Source organism: Ambystoma mexicanum, chromosome 6q (assembly GCF_040938575.1).
Source record: "Ambystoma mexicanum isolate Mex_15411 chromosome 6q, UKY_AmexF1_1, whole genome shotgun sequence".
NCBI classification, from domain to species: Eukaryota; Metazoa; Chordata; class Amphibia; order Caudata; family Ambystomatidae; genus Ambystoma; species Ambystoma mexicanum.
The window spans coordinates 524,409,498-524,423,118 of record NC_090937.1 but is presented as its reverse complement, the minus strand read 5'-3'; positions in this window follow the sequence as shown (position 1 = coordinate 524,423,118).

Sequence of the window (13,621 nt, the reverse complement as noted above, 5' to 3'; positions counted from 1 at the left end):
CCAGCAAAACACTAACTAAACTCAGCCCCGATTACTCTTACATGATTATCGACAGTATTAGCATACCTGCCTCCTCTGCCGTCAAGATCTTAGGAGTCTACTTAGACGCCACACTCTCTATGACCAGACAAACCAGCGCCATCGCCTCAGCTTCTGCTGTGACCACCAAACTCATTTATGCCATAAAACCCTACCTTACCACGCCCAACTGCCTCTCCATAGCCAGAGCTACTATAGGAGCCAGATTGGACTACTGCAACACCCTCCTGGCAGGCACATCGACTAAAAACCTAAGAAGGCTCCAAGTAGTGCAAAATAATGCCCTCCGTGCTGCACTACACATCCCCAAAACTGACCATATTTCACAGGCCAGAACACTCGTCCATTGGCTCCCAGTCAAGGAAAGAATCAACTTTAAAATTCTCACTCTCACACACAAGTGCATCAATCACACAGCACCCCCATACTTATCTGAAACTATAACAAAGAACTCCTCCATCCATCCTAGAAGAAGCCATCACGCCAACCAACTCCGAGTACCCACTGTTAGAAGAGCCAAAGCCGGCGGCATTGGCTTCCCACACATAGTTCCTAAGCTCTGGCATGCCCTCCCCAACTCAGAGCAGAACCATCGCTGTACTCCTTTCGAAAATCCCTCAAAACTACACTATTCAACTAACATCCTCCCTCCCTCACCTACACTTGCTCTCATACTTCTGCTACGAAATGTGTCCTGTAATGAAAATTGCTTTGTAACCATCTTCCTTCCATTGTAACCAGATTATGTCTTCATGTAACAGTGCCACGATGCCCCCGGGCTGACGTGCGCTTTAAATAAATTCAAATAAATAAATAAATTGTTTGCCACCTGTATGGTTGCCATCTCTGTGCTGCATTGAGGTCTATACCCTATTGGTTGGTGTGGAGGAGAGTGTTGGTGTTGATGTGTATCTCTACTTGTGGATTGTAAAAACTACAATCACTCTTTTTTTCCAGAATGCAAGGGATATCTGCTTTTGCTCTGATTGAATAAAGGTTTGGTAAACATAATTATGTGAGAGTACCAGATAACTCGAAAGAAAGTATTGGCTGTGTCTACAAGAGCATGATCAATGGTGGACTTTAGGATATGTGAATTTGTACAGTGTATTTAACACAAAGAAATAATTGGTCTCTTCTTACTTGTATACCTTTCAGTAGAAGGAAATGTGCCGATGTGTGAGAAATATTTTGTGTATCTTGTAGTTTGTCAAATTTAACAATGATGAACCGGATATTATCTTGATTTTGTTACAGTTGAAAACCAACAACTATATCCAATGCTGCATTTAAAAAACATTGGTCTGCGTCCCAGTTGCATCATGGTCACTCTCTACAGATGAGGCAGAGAGTCAATATTGTTTTCTAATCTGGCTATGTTTTAATCAAAAATGTCCAGTTGGTTTCAATGTGCATTGGCTTGTTGACGCATAGTGAGTGGCATGCCATGTACATTTAATGTGCTTATGCTATTGAAAGCTACTAGGCCACCTGGTGAGTTTGATGCTCGTACTGTGCTGTGCAGCCCCTCCTCTTTCTTCCTCCTATCTTATGCCACCCCCATTGCACTTACCATCTCCCCTGTCTTTTCTAACTGCTATACTATTATTTATTATTTATTCAGTTGATTTAATCAAATTAATGATTTTTACAAACAAATCGAAATCAAAACGAAGTGAAGAACAAAGAGTAGAGCTGAAGGCTGAAAGCTGAGAAGGAAAGGGAAACTGAAGTGAAACCGAAGTGAAACCGAAAAAAAAAAAAAAAGAATGTTGAGTATAACTTAAGTTTTCAGAAAGATAGAATAAACTTCAGAGTCTGTGTAGTAGCGATAGTCCAGGTATTTCTTTCTCCGCTCATCAGACGTGTCCACCACATTTCTTCTTCCCTGGTATATGATGCAGAAAGGTGTGGTAGCAGAAATTTCTCACCTACGGCTCTGGTTCCTGGGCAATTTAAAAGGAGATGGCGTATGGTTTCTACGTGTGTCTCGTTTTTGCAAAAACGACACGTGTTCGAGTTACTTTGTCCTCTGAGTTTTAAGATCTCATTTGTCGGCAGTAGGTTCAGACGCGCTCTCAAGAACAAGTTTCTAGCAGCTTTATTTGGTACTTGCTCAAGTAGTTCGGAACAATGTTTAGTTTGCTCTGATAGGGAGGCAAATGGCTGACTGATTTTGCTTTAGATGCAATGTTCAAGGTTTCAATCCAGTCAAGCTCACTGATTTTCCTTTTTATTTTTAGCGAATTGCCGCTGAGATCCTGCTCCGAAGAGTTAATTTCCACAAGCTTCTTTTTACGAGCCATTTCCCAAGATTTTAGCACAGAGGGGGAAGATGTCAATAGTTCTGTGCGTACGATAGCTAGCACATGAGGACAGTCCAAAAGCAACAACTTCCTATACAGTATCATCGATTTAATTTCCATGGTCCCTTCCAACGATAATAGGCCAAGCTCTCTTCTGATCAAGGGGGCCGATGTTGACTTGGGGAGACCTAGAACAGTGCGCCAAAATAGACCCTCTAACTCCAGCCACAAGTTTGTAGGTGTGTGAGGGAGGGCTTCTGCCGCATAGGTGAGGGATGGCACCACCTTCATCTTGTAAAATTTAATCAAGGGTAACAGGGAAAAACCACCAAACTTGTTGTCCAATGCCCGGCCTTGTGCCGCTAGGTTTTTTACTTTGGTCATTAAGCAACTTTGGAGGGTTGCGTTTATACTCCAGCAGTCCAGTGCTACTCCCAAGTATGTGATATTTGCGACTTTTTCCAGTGCTACCCCATCCAGGTACCAGGCACGTTTTTCCTTTGGTCGTTTGTATTTTTCCATTATCAGGATCTTGGTTTTGGCTGCGTTTATAGTTAGATCATTCGTTTGAATATATGTCGCCAGATGGTCAAGTTGACGCTGGAGACCAATAGGAGTCAAATCCATTAAGATTAGGTCATCAGCATAGAGTAGTCTCGATGTTTTCGACTTGCCCATAGTTGGTGGAAAGGAGCGGATCGTTTGCTCCGAGGCTTTGAAATCGCCGAGATAGGCAATGAAGAGTGACGGAGCAAGGGGGCAACCCTGTTTCACTCCGCGGACAACTGGGATTTCAGATGATAACAAACCAGCCTGAGTTAGTCTCACTTGCACCCTTGTTTCTTGATGTAATGCTTGATGTAATGTCTTTTCTAACTGCTATACTATCACCTATCCTCCCTCCTTCACAAAGTCTGGAAGAAAAAAGCTTAAAAAAAGTTCTTCTGACTACTAACCGTGGTCTACCCTTCGCAGACACCTATGTCAGTGCATCTTCCAGACAGATCTTCACTGATATCCTTTTTTCTGTCCCATCCCCTGATCTATAGAATCCTCATCACATCTCTACTTTCTACCCTCTCCAATCTTCACCGATTAATGGTGGTACTAAATGGGAAGTCCACTTGGCGAGCCTCTCATTGTCTAGGTGTATCTTTAATGTCTATCACACTGGCACCATCTTGGTTAAGGGTACTCAACCCATTCTTCCTTCCCACAACTGCTACTACTTCGTCCACTCTCTCTGACCACACCCCCCTCTGACTAGTGGACCACCCTCCTGTACCGCTCCTCAGAAAACCTACAAATATTACCACGCTCAATACTCACTCTGCCATCAAATACTCTGCCGACATCTGCCTCCTCCTTGAAGACCTTCACCTCGATATCCTGGCTCTTACCGAGACAAGGTTCAAGGCCAGCTCAGTCACTGCTTTTGACTCACTTCTCCCTACTGGCTATAAGAGCATCTCCAAGCCTCGTCCTAACTGTGCTGGTGGTGTGGTTGCTCTGATCTTCCCTGAATGGGTCCCTTCTTCTTTCACACCCAGCCTTACTCTACCTTCAAGAGCCTGGTCTGCAAGGTGGTTGTCTCTCCCACCACTTTTCTGGCCATTGCCACTATCTGCAGGCCACCCATCTCTTTCATCCTGTTAGTCACTGAATGGGCTGATTTTTTTCTCCTCTCTCTTCACAACCACCTCTAAACTCCTTTTCATGGGTGAAAGTCAACATCCACCTTGACTCTTCAACCACAGCAGCTACTGTCTTCCGTGACCTTTGATCCTCACTATCCCTCTCCATTCTCCCTTCTGGTCTCACCCACAGAGCTGGACACACTCTTGATGCCTTCATTCATACTGAACTTGCACTCTCCTCCACACTCATCAACCCTCTACCCTGGTCTGACCACTCCCTCCTCTCTTCTCATCTGGGTCCTCTCAGCTGTCTGACAGCAACTCCCCCAGCCCTGCCAACCTCATTCATCAACATCTGTCCAATAAAATGAGTGTCAGTTGCTGCCTTCACATCTACCTTCATCCCCTCCTCTCCCCACTACAGACTCTACCTCTGACTCTGCTCTCAGCAACCTGCATTTTTTACTAACACCCTTGACATTCTTGCTCCAGTCATGAGGTTCCGTCTGAAACATGCATTCAAGCGCAAGACCTGGTACGACTCCGAACTTTCATCCTTAAAACACAAGTGCAGAGCTTTAGAACGGAAGTGGCAGACCTCAGGCTCACCCTCTGACAAACTGGCCTGACGCTTGCTCCAAAGAAAATTCAGACTCTCCATCTGCACCAAGGAAAGGGCCCACATCAAGGCTTGCATCTCTGGTGCATCCAACAACACTGCTGAACTGGTAAAAATCTGCTGGGAAGTAGCCAATACTTCCGCAGTCTTCTCCTCACATCTTCCCTCCCAGGCTCTCTGCAACACACTGGCCACACACTTCACTGCAAAAACGCAGGACATCCTGACCACCCTTGCGTCCCTCTCCCCATCCCTTTCCTCATCACCCTGCCTCCTTTGGCCTCCCATCTGCTCGCTGCCTTCCTCACCTCCTTCTCTCCAATCATTACCGCAGTATTACTTTACGACAACCTTGGTATTACTGATCAGACCCTGGCCTGGCTGACCTCCTTTCTCGTTGACCAACTCTCGCAGGTCCAACTGCCATCTTTCCTCTCTTCTATCATTCTCTCTCTCTCTACTTGTGGTGTGCCCCAGTGGTGTAACCTCTCTTTCTGGCTCTTCAACCACTACCTGGCACCTCTTGCCCACTGCAATTCTACTTTCTGCTCCAATTTTCAATGTTATGCGGATGACACTCACCTCTGTTTCTTCTCTCATACTAGATTGTCTGGCCGCAATTCAGGAATGGTATGCCACCAATGATCTCTGCCTTCATGCCAGTAACACTGAAATCCTCCTCTTTGGCACACCCACTCCCTCCTGTCCTCTCTCTCTCTGGCTGCCCACTCTGGGCCATCTGCCTGCTCCTTCCTGTGAGGATAAGAAACTTGGTGTCATCTTTGACTACACCCTCTCATTCTCTCCCCACATCTCTGATGTCTCTAAGAAGTCAAACTATCAGCTGCACCTCCTCAGAGGTATTCTTGCTTTTCTCACTTTCACCCTGAAGCTCACTGTCTCCAGAGCTCTCTTCCTCTCAGGGCTGTTTCTAAATCATCCTGCCTCTAATCCTCAACCTTTACAACTTATCCAGAACAGGACTGAAAGACTTGTCCTTGGCCTCAAGCCCAGGGATTGAATCTCTCCAGCTGTGACATCTCTTCACTGACTCCCTGTGGCTGCAAGGATCAAGTTGAAGACCCTCTTCATCATTCACAAGGCTTACTGGGCCCACTCTTCCTCTAACTTTCTCTTCCAAAACATCTTGCTTCTCGTACTCTCCACTCATCCGCCTCCAACTCTCTGAGGGTCAGACGCTTCTCCAAGCAGAGAGTTGGGGGCAGATCTATCTCCTCAGCCCGGGCCTCCCTCTGGAACAGCCTCCCTGACTCTCTCAAACTTGATCAGAACCACTTCCATTCCAGAAGAAACTTTTCGCTTCCTCTTTCTCCCTTCGTCTCCCCTGCTGATGCTCCTGACTGCACCGTGCACTGGTCACCAGGTCACCCTCTGAACTCTGAGCTAGGTTCTTGCATGTCCAGTTGCACTCACACTGCCTCAGGGCTCCCCAGCACTTAAGGGTGTGTATCTGCAACCCGACAGTCCCTTCTCTCTACACTTATGAGCCACCCACTGACTCTGGACTTCCCCCTTCCCCTCCCTTCTGGCACTTCTCCTCTTCCCTCTGCCCCACACTTGCACAATCTGAATGACACAAGGCCTAGTAAGATCCTTATGTTGTCCTCCCTTTGTTACCCCATCCTTGTCTTGTTGCGCCTAGAAACACTTATGTAAAGGCGCGTTATAAATGCCACATCATATCATATAATATCACACCTGATGATGCCACCAGAGTTGTCCGCTCCATGAAGGTTTCCTCCAAACAGGTTTCACACTGCACTTCTAGAACCATTAAGGACAATGTTGGCTCTCTTGCCCCTGCACTTGCTGATTTCTGCAACTACTCCTTTGCTACTGTATCTTTCCCCTCCACCCTCAAGTACTCCATTGGTCTTCTCCCACCTTACTCAGCAGACTGAACTTGTTAGCTGCCCCCACAACCATCAATCTGGATTCCAAGCATCCAGAGGCACGGAAACTGCTCTTCTGAACACCCGTGAGGAACTGCTTGCATCTCTTGACTCCAACTCGCCTGCTGTTCTCATTCTACTTGTTCTCTCCTCTGCATTTGATATGGTCAACCACTCCATCCTCATACAACAGCTCCACAACAACTTAAGTATCACAGAGCGGGCGATGGATTGGATGACCTCCTTCCTCAATGACCATCTATCCCAGGTTATTCTGGGTTCTTTCTCCTACCCCGCCTCTAACTTCACCTGTGGTGTCACCCCAGACGCCAACCTCGCTCCCTGGTTATTTGACACCTATCTTGCCCCACTTGCACACCTCAAATACACCCTCTCCTCGAATATCCAGTGTTACGCAGAAGATACACAACTATTTTTCAAACTTCCCTCTGACCCTCTCCTTAATTCCTCCATTATTCCTGATTGCCTATCTGTCATCCATTCTTGGTGCACTTCCTATGATCTCTGCCTTAACGCCAGCAAGACTGAGATGCTTTCTATTGGTACTCCTGCTCCCTCCCTTTTTCTTCCCCTCACTCTGGCCAACTTCTTGGGTTCTCCCCTTTCTCCTTCATCTGAAGCCAGAAATCTGAGAGTCATCTTCGACTCCTGTCTTTCTTTCCTCCCTCACATTCTGGACCTTGCCAAGAAGGCCCACTTTCAACTCTACCTCCTCTAAGGAGTTCTTCCTTTCATCACTTTCCCCCAGAAGTTCAATGTCTCTAGAGCTCTGGTTCTCTCTAGGTTTGACTACTACACTAGTCTTTTCCATAATCTACCTGCTTCGTCTCTACGACCACTCAAGCTAATCCAGAATAGGGCTGCAAGACTTATCCTTGGCCTTCAGCCTAGGGACCACATCTCTCCAGCCCTAAAAACTCTCCACTGGCACCCGGTTGCTGCAAGGATCATATAAAAATCCCTCTGAATCATCCATAAGGCTGTCTGGGGCTGGGGTCCACGCTGGTATCCAGTTGTAATATCAATAAAAAAAAGTCGAATGCAAAAGTATGTAAAAAAATAATGTTGAAAAAAAATTTGAATGTGTTTTTTTTTTTATTTGTATGTTGTTTTTGGGTTTTGCTAGTAAAAATAAACAGGGAGTTGGGGGGGAACCCCCCCATTATTATTATTTTTTTTAAAAACTCATTTGAATTTTTTTTCTACATTATTTTTTTCGAAATGTTTGCAGTCGACATTTTCACTATAAATCGTCCACGCTATCTACCACTGGCTTTTACTAAATACACACACTCCAGATCTTTACATTCCTCTGGCACAAACTTGCTGCATGCCAACTGCTTCGCTAAACAACAAGCTGGTTACCAATCTCTTTCCTCAGCAGGCTCCCTCTTATTGAACAGCCTCCCCCTTCGTCTGCATCTTGAGCCAGATCTCAAATTCCAGAAGCTCCTCAAGACTTTCCTTTTCACCTCCTCCTTCCTTTCATCCCTCTCTGATAAAACCCCACAGATGCTGAGATTGGTGACTAGGTCCTTTATGTGTCCGCTTGGGCCCAATCGCCTTCAGCATCTTCCTGCTCCCAGCACTTGCCTTGGCACCCACTGGACTATGCCACCAAAAGCTTGCACTTATTTATTTACAGGCAGCTGACCACTCACCGAGGCACTTACAGCTGTTCACTCCCTCGCCCTTCTCTTCTGGTACACCTGTACTTATCTCCCCAGCCCCTCATCCTTTCTCGCTCTCTGCACTTGCACGTTCTGAATGCTGACAAGGCCTAGTAGGTCTGCCTCTGTCTTTCATTGTTTTTTTATTTGCAGTCCCATGTTTCCTCCTTGTTGCCCTGTGGGTGCTTTAAAACACAAATTACTTGTATAAGTGCCTTCCAAATGCACAATAAAATATAAATATTCTGTAGTTGATCTTTGTAGCTGAAGTTATGCGAGGGGTTACATTCCCTATGCTTCCTACATCAATATTTGAGCAAATGTTGCAGACTGATGCATATTGTGTAGAAGTTCTCTTTAGCAAACGTGACAACACAGATTTACATTCCCATGCTGCCGTGTGTGGATTACATTCTCCAAGAACTGAAAGTATAAAAACAGGTGGGCCTTTGACTTGTGTGTTTAACTGTAGGAAATGATGACATGAAATGTTATATATTCTTCCAAACAGTCCTTTGTATCCAGTTAAGTATGCCATGCATTCTCTGGTGAATTAAGGCTTGCATTATGTTAGAAACCATGCTTATAGGGACGTGGCCAAGTGCCGAAATGGATGGCCGCTTAATTCCGAGCTCCCGGCCCGGCTTGTAACTTTGTTTCATTACTTGTGGCATAAATAATAACTGTCACAAAATAAACTTACCGGCTGCCTCTAGATACTTGGTAAGAGGGTTTTAGAGCTTCCAGTGTTCTCGCCTCCTCTCGCAGATGAAGTGGTGGAACTACGACGTATTTCCAGAGGCGCGGTCTACTGACAGCATAGATGCGTAGAATGAAGCCTGCATTGTTCTGTTAGCTGCTCGGGTGACGCGGCAAGGAAGCCCCACTATACTCAAGGAAGCATGTTTTCCTCACACCAAAGGCTGAGCTCCGGCACAACGCAATCCTCATAAAGAAAGGTACTTTTGGCACACGGCTGCCAGGATATTTGAATTAAAATATGTGTTAATAATAATTCAAGCATATTATAGACATTATGAAACTCTGAGAATAGCAAACTCTTTAGAAGTTTATCATTCTAAATTTATACTGAAAGACTCTTTATGGCACATGGTTGCCAGAATACTTTAAAAGAAAACATGTTTTATGTATAACTGTAACTTTTAAAAGATGCTGTGAGCCTATAAGTAAAACAAAGGCATTGCTGCATATATCATTCAATATTGGGCTGCAGAACATGTTCCCTGGCATATGGCTGTCAGGATACTTTAATAAGAACATGTTTTTGTACCTATAACTCACACTGACAATAGGTGGTGGGAGGTTCTGAGGTTAAATAAGCCCCTAAGGTGTATACTACCGTAAACTAGCCATGTATGGCTCATACATAAAAGTGCTGTTAATTCTGCAGTGCTGATGCTTACAACTCACATCAATCCTTGCAAAGGAAAGTTGTGTATCTGCAATTAAAACATATAATTGTGCCCAAACACATCCATTGAAGGAAAAGTATCTTAATTGAAAGCAGAGTTCTAGTGTGACCCAGTATTACACGTCCTGCCTTAGTATGGCTTCAAGGAAGGGACAATGCAAAGAAATGACATCAACATCCACTAGTAATGCTTCCAAAAGACAGAAAAGTGACTCTCCTACAACTAAAGACGACATGCAAGATCCGATTATGCAAGCTATTCTAACTGAAATTAAATCCCTTATACCCTTCATGGAAGCCACAACAGCTAAATTGCAAATGCTTGGTGACAAGTGGAAATGAAGTGGAAAGCAGGGTTAGTGATGCTGAAGAATGTTGTCTGTTGATTATCTTTACAAAAGCAAGCAGAACATTTTGTAAACAGGAATATGCAAATTGTTGGTCTTCCTGAGAGCACTGAAAGAGACAATCCCATTCAATTTCTATACTATATGCTCCCTCTACTTCTGGATTTTCCTACGCCCTTACAACTTAACATCCAGAGGGTTCATTGTGTGGGTCCTAGAAACCCATATCAGAATACTCCACAGACTCTAACATTTGCCTTACTTGACTATACTCATGTCCTACTCATAATGAACAAGGCAACACAGAAAAAGATACTTACATGGGAAGGCACCAACATCTTTATTTCTCAGGATGTTTCCAATGCCACAGTGGCAAGAAGAAAAGATGTATTGATGTTTAGACTAGCGTTAGGGCAACTCAATGCCAGATATGGGATTATCCATCCAGCACTTATAAAGGTTACTCTCAATGGTAACATGTTCATATTTCAAAATCCAACAGATTTGCACAATTTCATCCAGAACCACAGAATGGATGAAATGGATACCATCAGACCAGCACCTATATGAATTGAACTATATATACAAAACGGTTTCTCCATAATATGATATCCTTGCGGGAATGGGACACAGAGTGGACCCATCCAGATCTGGCTCTCCACCCCAACTACTTATTGACTTCTCCTGGACATGGTTTGGAGTGGCTGTTTCCCTTTAGCCACTATTTCTTCACTAGTTGGTTCGAATGAAAATCACAAAATTCCATGTTCTTTTTGTTTGTCTCTCCCTCTCCCTTATGTTTCTTTCCTGTATGTGTTTCATTTTACCAGTATATTACTATAAACTATGCATTTGTATATACTAACTTCACTGGTATCCATGGCACTTAGCATAGCCACATGGAATGTCAAAGGATTACATAATCCTGTTAAAAGACAGAAAATCTTCTCACACCTCAATAAGGCCAAACCATCCATTGCATGCCTACAAGAATCTCACCTTTTACTGGCAGAAGTTGTCAAATGTTTTTATTTTTTTATTTGCATTTTTAAAGCGCTCACACAACCCAGGGATGTTGAGGCGCTCTTACAGGAATATGTCTTAGTTGCATATTTATAATGTACGTAAGAGGATTCTAAGCGCTGACCCGGGGTTCGAACCTGTGTTGCTTCATGTTGTCTTGTTTCCAAGGCAAGCATGTTGCCGCTGAGCTATCCTCCCGGAAATTGAAACGCCTATGTGTGGGACAAGTTTTTTCTAGTGCAGCAGATGGTTGAAGAATGAAGTCATTACCCTTATCAATAAGCGTCTTCAATGCAAGGTCTTATCCTTAGAATTAGATGATGCTGGGAGATGGGTTTTAGTTAAACTTCTTATTGATGCTATTGAATACTCTATTTTAAATGTATATAGTCCCATTAATGTGGACCCTGCCTTCTGGACTTATATTTCCAAATCTTACGCTAATAACCTCATTGTATGTGGAGATTGTAATGAGATCCTGGATCCCCTTCTTGATAAAATGCTTAATGTATGTTTTAAAATTACAAAGTCCAATTTACAATTTGCCAACTTTGTGTCTAAATTAGGTCTCATTGATGCATGGCGTATTACTCAGTCCTCAGTTCTGGACTATACCTTCTATTCCCATCCTCATAACTCTTTCTCAAGAATTGATTATGTCTTTATATCCAAATCATTGAATAACTGCTTATTAGATGACAATATATAATCTATTACCTTGTCCGGTCACGCCTCGGTCCATATCAAACTGTCTAATGCACAAAACCTGCATCAACATAATGGATGGAGATTTAATTCAGCTCTTTTAAAAGATGAACAATTTGTAAGATTCATTCATCAACATGATACCCATTTCTTTTGCAGAAAACTCTCCTGATAATACATGTGTACATAATAATTGTGATTGTTATAAAGCGTTTTTAAGAGGACACATTATAACATATATGGCCACTAAAAAGAAAAAAACTCATAAAAGAAACACAATGTATTCTCAAACTAATCAAATCTCTACTATCTGGATACACACATACTAATTCCGCCCCTATCCTACAAAGAACAAAGAATGATCAAACTTAGAACCCAGTATAATAACTTAATTACAGAATACTCATGTGCCAATCTTTTAAAGTATAAATCAAAGATTTATCAGTTTTCTAATAAAACTGCTAAATCATTAGCTGCAAATCTCAAAGCGAAAAAAAAGATAAAGCAAAAATTACTGTAATTAAAGACCATGATTGTAATATAGTTCTTACTGATAAGGACATCTTACAAGTCTTCTCAAAATGTTATCAAAAGCTATACTCATCTGAGGCACTTCCTTACCGTACCCATGCATCAGATTTCCTAAAGCATATGCATCACAACTCAGATGTTGATTCTAAGTTCCAATTGTTAAAACATCTGATATCCTCAAGTGAAATCTACAGAGCTATTAAAGATCTTAAAAAGGGTAAAGACCCTGGACCAGATGGGTTCTCTATTGATTATTTTGCCCACTTTAAAGATATATTCGTTCCTAAGCTTAATTAATTGTATACCTCCTTTAATAACGAAAAAGCCACTGGATCTTTCTCTGAAGCTATGCTAATTATATTCCCTAAACCCAACAAAGACCCCAAATTAGCTCAAAATTATATACCCATATCCTTAATTAATAATGATTGTAAATTATTTGCCAAAATCCTAGCCAATAGACTCACCCCTTTTCTTCCAAATTTGATTAAAAATGATCAGGTTGGTTATGTCAAAGGTAGAAAGTCCATAGCCAATATTGGATTATTTACAAATATCCTTAACATCATTCAAAGTTCTCATGATCCATATACGGCAATAGCACTTGATGCTGAAAAAGCTTTTGATAGGGTTGAATGGAAATGTGAGTTTGAAACACTTACTTGGCATAGAATTCCAGATGCATGTATATCTATAGTCAAAGTATAGTATTCTAATCCCACAACATCAATTTGTATTAATAATCATATGTCCTCCTTTTTTCCTCTTCACAGAGGTACTCGCCATGGATGTCCTGTATCACCTCTTTTGCTTATCCTAGCTTTAGAACTCTTTCTAGAGGCAAGAAGACAAGATGATAATATACATGGTATTCAATATAAAGATATTAAGATTAAAACGGCTGTCTATGCAGATGATGTCCTAATTTTACTGAATGTAACAGTACATTGTCTATATCATTTGACTCATATTATCACACAATTCTTCCTTGCATTGGGGTATGAGCTTAACACAGATAAGTCTGAGATTCTGTCACTAAACATTCATTGTACCAAACACCACATCTCAAGCTCTGGAATACGAAGGTGCCCAACAAGTATTAAATATCTAGCTGTTCATATAATGCTATCAACCAGGAATATTATTAAACAAAACACAGCAAAAATCCTAACCAAGGTGAAGGAAATCACACATTTTATTTTATTTTATTTATACCACGCTTCACTGACCCTGAGGCTTAAGAGCACGGACATACAAACAATTACAAAGCAAATAGAACTCTTAATAAAATGAAAATAAAATCTATAGTACATAAACAATAAAAAAAGGCCACATGGAAAAAAAATGAAACACAATAAGTTATACAAAAATATCCTTA